The following is a 15,525-nucleotide window of genomic DNA, read 5'->3' as shown; positions in this document are numbered from 1 at the left end:
GACGCCTAGCGCCATCAATCAGAGAAATTACGATGGACGTCTACCCATTGTCGGGTTACACCGCCTCAAGATACGTCCCAAACGGAATTTGCTTCGTTTGGGGGGTCAAGGTGGGCCTAGAATTCGGCTTGCGTTGCGCTATGGTAACGCTTCAATTAGTAATTGCATGTATGCAATGTTTACGTATTATTTAATTGTGGTTTTATTTCTATACCACAACCCACAGGGTTTTGTTTGCCTACCAAATTCGGTGCACAACTCTCCCCGGACGAGTGCCCATAGTTGGAGTATATACAACGGAACGAATATATGTATGTCCAGACCCGTAGAGTATCTGTTACGGGTCCAAGATGGACTTATTTTTTGAAATGTGGCGGAGAGTTTGAAGGATGCTTCACTTCCGCCACCGGTTGGCCCGGTATTGCACTACCTCCGGGATCGGCCTTGTCTTTAGCGCGTCTTTACTATCCTGTCTTTCTATCCCATTTTTCAACTCTCCTACTATCTGCACGTGGTAGGGATTGTGGCTCGGCTTGAGCCAGTGGGCAGGCCTGTGCACTTTCCTTTTCTTTCTTCCTGGCAACAAAAGACAGACGAATATATGTAGTTAGCATATAGCGGTCCTGTAATGGGACGGTTTTCATACCCGTTGTAGTGACTCTGGCGGACTCCCGCGCGCTGTGTTTTCATAAATTGTACCTAGCCACTGTCGTCGCATTATTTGATTTTATTTGTTCTCTTGAGGAACGAAAGTCCCTGGTTTGTTTTTCGGCTTGAAAACTCCTCTTTAAACCCGTTATAGGATATATTTAGGGGAGGGGGAAAGTATGGGATAGCACAAAAAATGTTAATGGTCGCCATCTTAGATTCTAGAAACCTACACTACGCCGCAGTTTTGTCCCCTGATGTCATACTCACATAGTTCCATCTCTATCCACCACATTGGACCGTGACGTCATCATTGGCACGCAGCAGGTGGTTGTTTCTGCAATGCTATTGTAGATGGCGCTACAAGTCTCAATGCTAGATGTGCTCGCTTCTAGTTGCTGCACGTATGGCGCGGTGATCTCAGGATGCTGGAGACCCCACGAAATCTCGAAACGTGATGAGTAGTTGCTGCCACAGATGACGCTGTGGTCTCAGGGTGGTCTCAGAGTGCTGAGTATCGAACAGAGCATGAAAAATATGTGATTAATAAAGCTAGCAGGAATGCAGCTGTCATGAAAGATAGGACACTGGAATTACAATAGGTATGAAGTGGTAAGAGAGATCTGAAAAGGGGTGATGGTTCCTAGCTTGACTTTCGGTAATGCGGTCCTATGCATGAGACCAGATGTTCAAGCAAGGTTAGAAATCAAACAACGCGGCGTAGGGAGGCTAGCTTTGGGAGCACATGGCAATACACCAAACCAGGGGGTACAGGGTGATATGGGATGGGCGTCGTTCGAGAGCAGAGAGGCTAGCAGTAAGATAGCATTTGAGGAACGATTGAGAAGGATGGAGGAAAAGCGGTGGGCTAGGAAAGTTTTCAGGTACCTGTATAAAGGAATGTTGATACGAGATGGAGAAAGCGAACTAGAAAATTGACAAGCAAATATCTGGACAGCAGTAGGGGGGGGGGGGGAATAAGCAATTATTGGTTAAGAAAAAGGTTAATGAAGCAGAGAGCTCTGTAGAAAACAGCGATGCTGACGAAATTGGCATTGAGAACATACAGGACATTTGAGCAGGAAATTGCGAAAGAAAATATCTATGATAATTGCAGGGGAAGCTCTTTGTTTTTTGAGGCCAGGATGGGAGTTTTGCGGACTAAGACATATACAGACAGGTACCACGAGATAAGCACGTTGTGGGTTGCGTGCGGAGAGGAGGAGGAAACGGCTGAACACTTGACACTCTATAAAGGGATTAACCCTACATTGAAAAGCAGCGGGGCTGATTTATACAAGGCATTGGGGTTTAAGTACAGTGAAGGGAAAGTAGATTTTAAGCGGGTAGAAGTAACCAAGCGAAGGTTATCTAATTGGTGGCTAAAATCAAGAGAACAGTAAAATTTCATAAGTCATGGCTAGGTGGCTTGAGCCATCGCCCGATTTAAAGGGTTCAGCCGTATCCATCAAACCAGTGTCGCCGTGTGGTGGCAGCTGCGTCGACGGGCGCATGCCGGCTCCTCCGGTGGGTGTCCCCGGCTTCTCGGTGTTGCTCGCCCGGCTTGGTAACTCCCCGGGGCGGCCAAGATGGCGGGTTTTCTTCTTTGCAGCTATTCTCTTTTTTTCGCCCTTCGAGGCGGCCATCTTGTGCTTGCGGAATTTCGCCGCTCACTCCCTCGAGTTAGTGGCGTGTGTACCGCCACAAACCGAGCACCGCGGCAAACACTCGTGACCCCCTCCTGAAGCGGGGCTCAATGTCCACAGAGACCGCACGTGTTCGGCTGCGTGTTGGGACAAGCATCAATTCACTCGGTGGCCAACAGCCCCACACAGGCCGCTGCCCGGGATCGTCCGGTAGTAGTTTTGCACATGGATGAGCATGTTATCGTAGTGCACAAAATGCGGTTTCTCCCTCTCGGCGAAGATGATCCGAACTTTGTTAGGGGAGCCGAGTTTCCTAACCTCGGCGATGGTGCCTGCCCTCCACTGCACCTGCTTCCGAAGCGATTCAGTAGTGTCCGAGTTGCTGACGGTGATGACGCCGTGGCAGACATCGCGTCCGTCTTGTCGAAGGTATCCGTGGAGTTTAACCTTCTCATGATCGGTGTTAATGAAGATGTCCCCTGTGAGCCGATCACATGCCGCCGAGTTCGGGGTGCGAATCACAAGGAGGTTTTGTCCACGGGATGGTAGAACTGTAACAGACCTTGCTACCTCGGGCCCGAGGTAGGCCGTAATGGCGGCGCCGTATCGATTCGTGAAAACGCTTGGAGCAGCGACATATGTTTGCATGGCTTGGGCACGACCACAAATTAGTCTATGCCCAGTCTTGGGAGTGGGCGAGGCTTCCAGTTGGAACTGCCTTGCCTTTGCTTCCTAGAGCGCGCTAGGCAGGAGACTGCTTCTTGCCAGCCGGTGTGCCGGAGGCCAGGGCAGCGATGGGCGCCGCCAGCTTGGCTTGAACGATCGAGCGGCACGCGACCGCTTCGTTGAGAGGTTGTTGCCGAAATTTAGAATTAGCAGCGGAGTTGTCACCTTCTGATGTTGAAACGGTCGTCGAGATCATGCCGTCGGGATTGTAACCTCTCGCGAATGATGCAGGGTCAGCCATTTTACCTCGACAGGTCGGTTTCACGCCGTTAGGCCAAAATGTGTCGCCCGGGTGGTCGGTTGTAATCCGGCTGTAAAATCTGTAAGCTTGAGCCCACCTGGCGAAATTTGGTAGCGAAGATTGCTTGCTGCGTCGAAAGACGTTGGTCTTGTAGGGGTGAAGAAGACTGAGCCGTGGCTCCAGCCGAAAAACGACGGAGCCGACACGCCGCACGTCTTAGTCCGGCGCGCGCTCTGGCGTTCCCCCTGGCTGAGCACCGTTTCTCTGAAAAATCTCTTGGCATTTTGAGGGATATGATGCCGTGCGACGGCCACCGTAATCGCATGTTTGAGGAAAGGAAGAAAGAGGTGCCGTAGTGGAGGGCTCCGGAATACTTTCGCCCATCTGGGGACCTTTAACGTGCTCTGTGCGATGTCAGTGCACGTTAAAGATCCCCAGGTGGTCGAAATTATTCCGGAGCCCTCCACTACGGCACCTCTTTTTTTCCCTTCTTCTTTCACCTTCTCCTTTATCCCATCCCTTAAGGCGTGGTTAAGGTGTGCACCAATATGTGAGACAGACACTGCGCCAGTTCCTTTCTTCAAAAACCAAGTTTTAGTTTTCAGTTTTTCAAGTCTGCATATTTTGACGTGCGACGTATACGCAGTACCAACCTCGACATCTATTTTTTTTTTCACTTCTTGAAGTTATAGTGCTGACGATAGTCTTTCTTTTAAAAGTCTTTTACAAAATTCTAGCTCAGGCCAGTCATCCGCGTGCTTCTTTTCTTCGATTGAATTAAGAAGATCCTTCGGACTAAACAACAGATGAAACTTAATTCGTAACTTTCTTTGCTCATACTTAGCCTTAGGTGGTCACCACAGCCAAATTTTCTCAGTCATCTCTGCGTTAATATACATGGCGGATAAGTAACATAAAGGACAAAAAGTACAGCGAGTTCGGGCCTCCTTACTGCCACGATTAGGAAGCATCTATATGACACTTGAAAATAGGGCAGACAAACACAACAAAATTTCTCATACTGCTGAAAGGAAAAAGTCTCCAAAAGAGAGATCGTTGTGCCTAAGCGAAGTAATTATTGGTTACGGCATCAATAATCACAGAGAGTTTTAGTAAAGCTTTGACCAGCGGTGTGCTACATCAGTCAGGTTGGGGAGTTAAATGAACGCTGCCTAGGAGAAATGCCCTGCTATGAACACTGTACGTAAACGGAGGGCCGCAGTCACAAACGTCCGATGGTTTTAACATAAATCGAATGCCCTCGATACGTTGATTGCCAGCCCAACAAGATTCTGAAGGCTGTCGCAAAGCCTCCTGAAGACGAAACACAACAGTAACCGAATGATGCGCGGCAGGAGCATGCTAAGCAAATGCAGCAGCTTGTTTTCAAGGGCGAAGAAGCTAGTCCGTATCATGCGCAGATGGAATCACAATTAAAGCTTCCTGCGTTCTTGAGTGACCTGTATGCTTGTTGTTCGCCTCTTTTCTTCAAGCGTAGCTCTAGCATCTCGTTTTTGCCATCATCCGCATTGGCTTTCGAATGCGACAAGACGCGAGCGGGAAGTGTAGCTCGCGCTGTAAAACCAACAGCTATGGGCCGTCCAGCAGGTCCTCGGGGCGCTCGAAAGGCAGGGACCCAGCGAGCCGGCAACGGCGAGCGGAGACCCGCGCCGAGTAACGCAACCTCGTAGACGACGTAGGCCCGCGTCGGGGCGCGCGAGCGCCCAACTGCGGGCACAAATGAAGTTTGCTCCAATCCAATCCATCGCGCTGTATCGGCCGACCCGATTACGATGCTTCCAGCCTTCTCTACACGCACGAGACGTGTTTCGAGACAAGTATATATTTGATCAAATGTTTTAGGGGAAACCCCCAAATGGAGTAGATTTGTAATAAGGGAGTAATTACTCATTGACATCCACCCGAGCGCAGTTATACGACTACAAAGGAAAGCTATACAGCTTTCACAGAAACTTCATAGTCAAAGAAAACTTCAGGAATTACGAGGTTTATGAGAAAGCTGTATAGCTTTCCTTTGTAGCCGTATAACTGCGCTCGGGTGGATCTCAATGAGTAATTACTCCCTTATTACAAGTATGTATTCCTTCGCATGCAGATCGTTCGTACATCACTGTGACAGCACAAAAATTCTCAACGCATGAAATGAATCGTTTAGGCGTTATCGCCAGCCTGACTACGTCCACTGCAGGACAAAGGCCTTTTCCATACCTCGCCATTAGCCCTGTCCTTTACCGGTCACGGCCACCTTATCCCCACAGACATCCTAATATCAAACGCCCGCCTAACTTTCTTCCACCCTCCGCTACGGTAGCCTTTTCTTGGAATCCACTCCGTTCTTCTTGAAGACCATCGCTTATCAGGCCTTCGTGTTAAATGACCGGCACGCCGAAGCCGATTTCCACCTCTTGATTTCCACTAGGATGTAAATAACCTGCGTTTGTTCCAGGACCTACTTTTTGATTGGGTGTGCGTAACCCGAGATAGTTGGCCAATGCATTGATTGATGCATTACTGCACTTTAAGATCTCACTAGTAGAGCGCCGATTTTTTTTAAGTGCAACATATTGGAATACTCAGGCTCAAGTATTTTGAAAAGGCAGCCGACGACTCGAAAGGAAATATGAGCGCAACATGTCTGCAGTTAGAGGAGAGGTAATAAAGAGGAACAGAGGAACACGAAAACAGACTGTAAGTAGAGCTCGACGGGGTGACTAGGGACAGAGCACTTGTATACAATACCACTTTCGCGTTACTCCTTTTTTTGTTTCTTTTCAGTGTCCGTGGCGGTATTTCGACACTCACTGCTGTGGTAACAAGATCACACAAATCCGCCTCCGATCACCCGCTCACTTACATCAGGCGTCATATTAGACACCCGCAACGAACGTGACTTTGCTTCCAACGCTAACATGAGTTCGAACCCGACCACGCCGGCTGCGTTTTTATGGAGGAAAAACGCTAAGGCGCCCGTGTGCTGTGCGATGTCAGTGCACGTTACAGATCTCCAGGTGGTGGAAATTATTCCGGAGCCCTCCACTTCGGCACCTCTCTCTTCCTTTCTTCTTTCACTCCCTCCTTTATCCCTTCCCTTACGGCGTGGTTCAGGTGTCCGCCGATATATGAGACAGATATTGCGCCATTTCCTTTCCCCCAAAACCAATTATTATTATTATTATTAACGCTAACATGCATCTCGATAGAGTTGAAGACTTCCGGAAGTCTCAGCGAACGATGCATATTGAGTGCAGAAAAAAAAAATATGAAAAAAATACAGTGGACAGCTGTATTCGCTTGCGGAAGCCGGCAAACAAAATGATACGCAGTGTACCGAGCTACAGTTGCACTGCTGCTAAAGTAATAACGCCTGATTTTTACGCGGCCATCGAAGTCCGAATAGCGCGGATATCTCCACTGTCACGTCCTCATGACTTTTAGCAATCGTCCCGCACATCTTTGGGCACCCCCAAAAAACAAAGAGTTTTCGCGGGTTCATCGCCTTCTAGTCACGTATGAGAAGATACGGCTAGTAAGCAATTTTGCGAGGTTCTTGCCGCGGAGGTGACACAATTACCATAGCCACGGTACTAGATATCGCGACCTCGGAGGCCTGCATCTCACTGAAACGAGGCTATAGAGCTGAGAGGCTGGCCTATTGGCTTATTATTTCTACGCTATGCTTATACTCAGCAGAAACGCGTATTATCGTCGCGGGTCAGCCAAGGAGGCCATCCTGCACACAGCGAAACGACACCGGCGGGCTGCACTTCTCTTAGAAACGCGAGTCACGAGTTGCTGAGACGCGAAGAATGGTTCTGAGGATAGAGGGAACTATACAATAAAACCAAAAGCAGGCAAGGTTAAAATACGTGAGACGGAGCGGAAATATTAACTTGGGTGTTCCGGGTCCCCATGTGGAGAACCAGAACACCCAAGTTAATATTTCGTCCACAAGATGTGGAGAAGAAACCCTTTCCTTCTCTCACCCCTTCGTCCGCAGAAAGAGCATGAGGACACCTGGCATCCCATCAGAAGTTGTGCCATCGGAAAATTCCGCTATGAGGGTGACGGTTAAATTCTCCTTCTTTCATGGATGTTTTGTTATTCTATTTGCTTCTTCTTTGTACTTTTTGCCTGTTTCTCTCGATTTTCTGGGTAATTATGTGTCTTATTCACTTTCTTCTCCTTTTTGGGCTGTTCCTTTTTTCCTGCCGATACAAGGGAGCCTTTCAGTGACACCACCTGCACCTCTTTAACATCCTCGCTCCTTGGAGAAAAATGTCGTCATTGACCGCTCTTGGGAGGGGCAAAAGCATAAACATTTTTTTTACCCGCCGCGGTGACTCAGTGGTTATGCCGCTCGGCTACGGATCCAGAGTACCCGGGTTCGAACCCGACCGCGGGGGCTGCGTATCGGTCGAGGCGAAACGTTAAGGCGCCAGTGTGCTGTGCGATGTCAGTGCACGTGAAAGATCCTCAGGTGGTCGAAATTGTTTCGGAGCCCTCCCGTCTGTTCTCCGTCAGGTAGTTACACGCAGTGACCGAACGCTCCGCGAGTTCTACCTTGAACGATTAATAACTGGACGCCCCACTCCAGTTGTAACCAACACAGTGCTGTGCGCGTGTGTGATTTAACTCCCCTAAAATGAACTAATCACGCGCACAACCTGGACACATTTCTTATTGTGTAAATAGTTTGTACATATTACTTCTCCCCCTATCTCTATTCCTGTCCCCTCACCTCTTTCATTTCATTTCTCCATTCTGCCTGCTGTCCTTTATTTCCGCTGCCCCAGCTCAGGAGCTTCAGTATCGATGGCAGATGCCGGGGCTAGCAAAAATATTTTCCTTCCTTTTTACTATTATTTTTAATAAAACCACTACCACCACCACCACTACCGCAGCTCTTTCTTTTTTTCTTCTCTTAGTACCTCCTTTATCCCTTCGCTTACGGCGTGGTTCCGGTATCCGCTGATATGTGAGACAGATACTCCCCAAAGACCAATTCCCAATATTCAACTGCTGTTTTTTTTTTCGTCATATGCAGTCGCGTTCCTTACGTGATAATAACAACAGGAGCAAATTTTAAGGGCATAAATATTTGTTTTCTTAAGGCGGCGCTACAACCTCGTGTGCATACAAGAAAAAAGGAAAGTGTTTCCTCAAAGAATTTTATATTAGCTATATTATGTTACTGTTAGAGTATTGTTAGTTTTTTATTGTTATTTTACAGTTGTGCTATTTCCGCAGTGGTGACCTGCGGAAGGCTTCTCTTATTACAAGTACCCGTATATTTTTGGAGTGTCAACTGCTGAAATTTTTTTTTGGGTAGTGAAATTTTGTTTCCTCATCTAGCCATTATTAAAGGAACAGTGAAAGTCATCTGGGTACTGCCATCATATGAGAAAAATATTTGAACACGCAGCGTCGTGTTAGTGTCTGCATAGTGCTTGTGATACTTATAAATTAATTGAAATGACACGCCGTGCAACCTAATGTTCCCCATGATATGAGTCACCGGTGCTAGGATAAGAATGACGGATGAAACTTAGATTGCAGTAATGTTAGGTGTGTCCTTAAATGGGTAGGCCCGGCAGCACAGGCCCTATTTGTTTTTTATCTTTTAACGTTTACCTTACACTGCCCTGTTACTTTCAATGATTGTTTACTGCAGCAGAACGATGCCATTCGCATGCAATTGATTCCTCTATAATTCGTCTTTATCTCATCTCGACAACACTGCTTAGTAGATATGATCTCACGTCTAGAAGAGGCTACTGACCTTATTGCAGTTCATGTGGGAACTATACTACAGTTAAAATTGTGCTCAACTGATCTAGTTTGTTCATACTTGTGTCCTCGTTATAACCTTTCAGCTGCAACAACCGTGAACTGTATTAGTTTCAGGGCACCGAATATTGATGCACCGCAGAGATAACTGAATTTTTTTTACAGGTAAAAACGAAATTACTCTAATGATAGCGCGTTACGCATCAACAGTCATCTTTCCTAATAAACGGAACTACTTTTGGCCTCGACGTGTCTGCTATATCAATATCAAAGTTTCTATGATATATATTCATTCAAAGCCCGCTCAAAAAAAGAAAACAGACCAGTGCTTTTCCCACGAGAGTAGAGCTTTCTACCACTGCTCAGATTGTGAGTGAGAATTACACAAAAAGACGTATTAGCAGGTCTTTTGCAAGAAAATTCTTTTTGCTGAACTTTGCACGCTGACTACTAACAGTTTTTATATCGTTTTCAAGCATATGTTTTAGCGTGGGCTCTTCTTGAGGATATAACTTGTTAAATCAGCAATATATCGTAAATAAATATCCACGCTTCTTCAAAATTGGAAAAAAGTTTTCAAAAGATTGTAAATTGTGTTATCCTTTGCAACTGTGTTTTTTGCCCCTTGACTTTGAAAGAAGACTTTTGGCCTGATGTTTACTGCTTATAAATTCTTATTTGTCGCTCACAGAAAAGTGAAGTAGAGAAAACAGGGTGCGCCTATATGCAACTCATGAAATTCCTCACTACTCGAGGAATGGTCAATTTAGAATTTTGCTTTCACTGCAAGTGCTCCGTCTTGTCGTTAAGGCGGAAGAATTCCGTCAGAGTCTACATATTACAACCTTCGGCACGTGATATAGAAATAGTGCACGAAATAGATATTCACTGGCTTTCTTTCGAACAAAAGCATGGGATAACGTTGCCTGCTATCTTTTCACCCAGTTTCCCAAATTGATTGCCCTGAAGGGATGGCTAGTTTAATTTGGGGGAGTCTTTGGCTTCAATCTTTTACGACTGCAAAGCTCTTAAGGTCCACCGTTTCTTTAGCCTTCTCTTTTAAACTCTCTCCGTTTTACACAACATCGATGACACCACTACGAGACGCTTTAATAGCAGCTCAATTTCCATTAGAGAGACTGTTCTCCCCGTGTTGCGGAATTTTGTGGAACATTAATTCGTGCGAATTCGTGTTATTGTTTCTTTCATGACAATGTCGGCGGCACCATATGACATGGCGTAGGTATACAGAGTATAATGTCCTAAAGTGACATGGGCTACGGTGAACGCCGTACTGAAGGGTTCGAAATTAATTTCGACCACCTGAGGTTATTTAACGTGCACATACATCGCACAGCTCACGGACGCATAGCGTTTAGCCTCCATCAAAATGCGGCCGCCGTGGCCGGCATCGAACCCAAGTCCTTGTACTCAGCGGTCGAGCGCTCTAACCCCTGATCCACTGCACCGGGGTGATTGAAGCTTTAGCACGTATAATAAGGCGATGAGGTCGCTGTGTCAGAAAAGTAGCTAGTGCAGAAAAGTCGCTTTCATCAAAGCGCTTGCTTTGAGAAGTTGTGAATGCACGCTGAAGTGAAGCTTTACCTGAATAGTGACTCTGTGGATGTTACCTAACTTAAAATTCTGTTCTATGCAAAAGCTAACCTACACGGCCTAAGAGTAGGCGAAGAAAACGTAATAGTCGAAGCAAGACATCATTCGTGGGGTGCTAAAACTCTGTATCCGCAATTTCCTATCCCTATGAAAGGGAGTTGTGCCAGCTGAAGGGAGGCAGCATACAAAAACTCAAGGCATTTTTGGAGCGTGGACTTTTTGAAATTGAAATTAGTTTTTGCGGAAATTAAATGGCGCAATATATGCCTCGCATATATTGCGGTTTGGTAGCGATGGCGTAGAAGTAGAACATCCGCCTCGCATGCAAGAGGACTGGGGTTCAAATCCTGGTGCCGCGCAATTCTCCACCGGGTTAAAAAAAAAATTTCCCTCAAGAGGAAAGTGTACAACACCATAATCTTACCGGTACTCACCTACGGGGCAGAAACGTGGAGGCTAACGAAAAGAGTTCAGCTTAAGTTAATGACAACGCAGCGAGCCATGGAATGAAAAATGATAGGTGTAACGTTAAGAGATCGGAAGCGGGCAGAGTGGGTGAGGGAACAAACACGGGTTAATGACACCCTAGTCGAAATCAAGAGAAAGAAATGGGCTTGGGCAGGGCATGTAATGCGAAGGCAAGATAACCGCTGGTCCTTAAGCGTAACGGAGTGGGTTCCAAGAGAAAGTGAGCGTAGCAGGGGGCGGCAGAAGGTTAGGTGGGCGGATGAGATTAAGAAGTTTGCAGGCAAAGGGTGGATGCAGCTGGCAAAGGATAGGGTTAATTGGAGAGACATGCGAGAGGCCTTTGCCCAGCAGTGGGTGTAGTAAGGCTGATGATGATGATGATGATGATAATGATGACGGAAGAAAGTCTGAACCTATCTTTCTTTAGCTCTCGATAGAGCTTTGTAATTACTGTATCCTTCAGCTGATATTATAAACATTTTAATGTTAGTAGTTTTCTTTATGCTTGTGGCTGAACATGAAAAAATTGACAGCGAATTTTGCGTTATGTGCGCGCAATGTCTTTACTATTTGCCCCTGAGAATCTGGAGAATTATATAAGCGAACTGAATTTTTATGACCTCTAGAATATCAAAAATTCGGCGGACTCTTAAGGCTACTTATAAGTGGCATTTACTGTCCCTGGGTACATTGTTTAAGCGTGATGTTTGTGCAAGCATTAACGTTCTTTACTGTGAGTTTATGACGTCACCTACACACACACGCGCGTATGACACCTCCGGGAACGCTGTACGGTGAACGGTTGCTTCACAATTTTGATACAAAAATCTGGGAACGGATTCAGTTGAAGGTGCATATGTCGTCAGTCTGTATCCCTGTCCTAGGCTAGTCTTCAGCTTAACTAGCACATGTAAGCTATCCCACAACGAGAAATCATATGAAATCACCCGGAACGCCGTACCACAGACGGTTGCATCACAATTTTAGTACAAAAGTCGGGAGAACTAGTGCCACACTGAGGTCGACCAGTGACGGGTATACATTGACGAGCGACGTGTGTAGGATTAACTGAAGTGGCGGTGCTCGGCTCTGAGATTGCGTCATACGGTCGCTGGGTTACGTCCCCCATTTCTCTTGCGTTTGCTGGGATTTTCTGTACCATCTGCGCGCGCACACACACATGCCGCCGGCTTTTCCCATAATGGGGCTAGTGATGCTTCGCGTTTAAAATCAGTCCTTATATTTTACTGCCAAAGACACCCAGCTTTTTCTTTGACTTCATTAGCCTAATGTCACCAAATTAATCGCTAATTTATGAAAAAAGGTGGCCAGCGCACAAAAGGCCCTGGAGTAAAAATTTAGGCAAAAATATTTGGCTTCTGCTAATTATTGACATCAGTAATGAGCGTGTCTTTCCACTTTTTTTTCAAAGAAAGAGATTACGAGCACTAGATGTGCATGCTAGTGAAAAATTCTCAAGTGCCTAGAGAAGTGATGCTGACATATACGGCTTCGCAGAAACACAAATTGGCGAATAAATTGTTCTTACTTCCTATGTTTCATTTTATTCTTTTTTTTCATTGCTTTCATATCCAGCTTTCTATGAAAACTCTCAAATTTCTGCATACAACGAAACATGATGGGTCCGTTCGCCTATTAAATAGGGCAATGTGCGAAAAATATTCAAGGAGGTTAAAATTATTCCTTTCTTTCAGCAGCGCTGCTTGTCTACTTCTCTCCAGTGTGGAAGAAAAACGCTGCACAAGGTGTTCTTTCTGGATTCATACGTTTCTCTTGCATTGACATCCCCCTTATCTTAAACGCCCATAAATATTTACTTTCCGCATTTCCAGCTTTGTCCATATTCTTTTCTTCTTTTTATTTAAGTTAGGATGTCATTAGACCTCGCTTGTTCTTTCACCCACTCTGCTTTTTCGTATCTCAAATGGGCGCACAGATGAACTTTTGAAAGGAAACAAAAGATATGGTTTCTTTACGGGCATAGCAACCATTGCAAGTTTCGTTTGCAGGCGTAGAGTGGAACATAATATGATTTTGAATGTTGTCCGAGGAGCTGCTAGGCATTAACACCCGCGTTGGGTGACGTCAAGGTGTACTTGCCCCAATTATATTGACCTCAGAGAACCCATTGGTTGCATACAGGAACAACCAGTGCTTGCGGGTAACGCCGACGTCATCACGAATGCAGTAATCCAGGTCGGGTGGTCGAACGTGACGTCAAAGTGCACTTCAGTGCTGTCACAACCGAGACTGATACAGCCGGAACCAAATACCAAATGCTTGCACTTAATTATTCACGTTGCGTATTGGTGGTTCCAGCTCGTTTTTATGATTACTAGACCCGTAGGCCTCTTTGAAAGCAAAAAAAGAAACTCACACTAAAAAACTTTGGGTCTGCACCCATTTTACTTAACCTTTCTGACTTTTCATACCGTAGCGGCGCTTTTGCCAATTTAATTTCATGCTTTTTGTTAGCCTTTAAGTTTCTAGCCTAGGCGTGAGCTTTGGCAGAATACTACAATTGTGTGCATTCCTCACCTCTCTGTGCGAGGTATTAAACAAAATGAGTCTTTTTTTTCTTAAGATCATAGTATAGATGGCGCCGCCGACTAGCCACGTGTGTGTGTGATCGGGGAACTGGCCACGTTTGCGCGATTGACCCACTCGACTGTGTTAAGCATCCTTGTCTTCCCGCTAGGAACCGTCTTTGATGCGCGAGCACGTCGAACGTTATTTACAACACGATTGAAGAGGAACCTCTCGAACGCTTGCAGTATCCGGGGGCAGGCGGGAGGGGAGGGGGGGGGACGCTGAGTTCACTGATTGTGTTATTTCCCGAGAATAGGTTCGCGTTGTAGTTAATGTCGCTCTCATAAAGCGCCCCTCCGAAGCATTTACTCACCGGGAGAGCTCGAAACGTGGCGAAGCGGTTGTACTTTGCGTCTAATCAGACCCATTGTCGGCAGCGTAGCGGTATGCATCTCCAATCGGATGTGCAGCAGTTGGAAAGAAAGCTTAATGCTCAGCAGCGGGGGGAGGTGAATGAGTTAAAGAACTCTTGAAATGTCGGGTAGTCATGGCAAGTTAGTAGTCTGTCCGCATAAGCTAACGAAGCGACCAGTGCTGCAAGCGTTCTCAGAAATCTCCTACAGCTTCCTGTGGCATTGCAATGGGCGCTGAAAGATTGAGGCGATGGAGTTCAAACGTGTGTGGCTAGATTGTGCGGGAATAGGAGCTGTGCTCATTTTCTAGTGGACAGCATGTCCAAGTTGTCGGCGGACGCACTACGCTTCACGTGGCTAGAGCGATAAGTGGATTAACGGCGCTTTTCGGATGCCGTTGCCATATAGGATAGGAACGCGATGTAGCGTTTTATGATGTTTTCTGGAGCACTCCAGTCTTTAGTAGTTCCAAGCAGTAAGACATGGATTTGTGGAACTGACAAGTAGAAGTTGGAAGTTGAGATAAGTAGGAGGTCCGTGTACTGTTTTTATATGCAGAACAAGGGGCAGACCAACGAGAAAAAGATATGTAACAAGTTAAAAAAAACGATTTCTGGGTCCATGTTTTGTGCGCTTTGTTTTTCCACTCGTTTTTCATTTCCGAGTAGGCGTCATCTCAGTAGTGCTCTGATGGGACAGCATTAGACAGCATTAGGGTCGTAGACAGCATTAATGTCGGGATATTTACGAGTTTATTTGCACAATTATAGTCTAACGTCATCAGTACAAGTATTTTTTCTTCCAGTGAGCACTAAAAAATTCAATCTTGCGAAGTAACCCTTTATGACTTTCTCACTAAAGAACGCTCTAATGCAGATATGCGGTAATTTGATTACGACTTGGTAGGTACGGGTGCTATCATTCTTCTTAGTCCATAAGCACGCTTTTCTCTAATTCAGAGCACCAACATCTGAAGTCATCAGAGTACTTCCGTGCGCTGAGCTGCTATATAATCCGATCGTATGAGTTGAAGTACCGTGCTGTTTTCACTGGAGCAATTAGAAGGTGTGCAATCTAAAATTCGTACCGCCTGGGTACACTGTACAAGCAAAACGGCAAAATTCAATACAGAGAAAAGAGCATCACACGAAAAATTCGGACTCAGTTGCGTCAAGATCCTTGCCGGAATAACATGCGCACACTCGGGAAAATATCACGAGGAAAAAATAAAAGACGGGGAATGTGCTTCTTTTTTCGATGCTGTCCATTCAGAAAAGAGTGTTCTATTGAACCTTGTATTATAGCAAGGCGATCATGCAAACATCTTTTGATACGTTGTTCACTTCACCTTTTCAATCCGCTTTACAGCTGTTTTTTTTTCTCAACATGCACGAAAAAAGTAAGAACTCCT

General features: G+C 45.9%; 1 pseudogene; it reads left to right on the top strand.

The window, feature by feature from the left end:
- The first annotated feature begins 305 nt into the window (after positions 1-305).
- On the top strand, positions 306-452 carry LOC144095722 (U2 spliceosomal RNA; annotated as a pseudogene).
- The last annotated feature ends 15,073 nt before the right edge of the window (positions 453-15,525 follow it).

This window comes from Amblyomma americanum, chromosome 6 (assembly GCF_052857255.1).
Source record: "Amblyomma americanum isolate KBUSLIRL-KWMA chromosome 6, ASM5285725v1, whole genome shotgun sequence".
NCBI classification, from domain to species: domain Eukaryota; kingdom Metazoa; phylum Arthropoda; class Arachnida; order Ixodida; family Ixodidae; genus Amblyomma; species Amblyomma americanum.
Note: the sequence above shows the minus strand (reverse complement) of the source record. Positions and strands in the feature narration are given on the sequence as shown.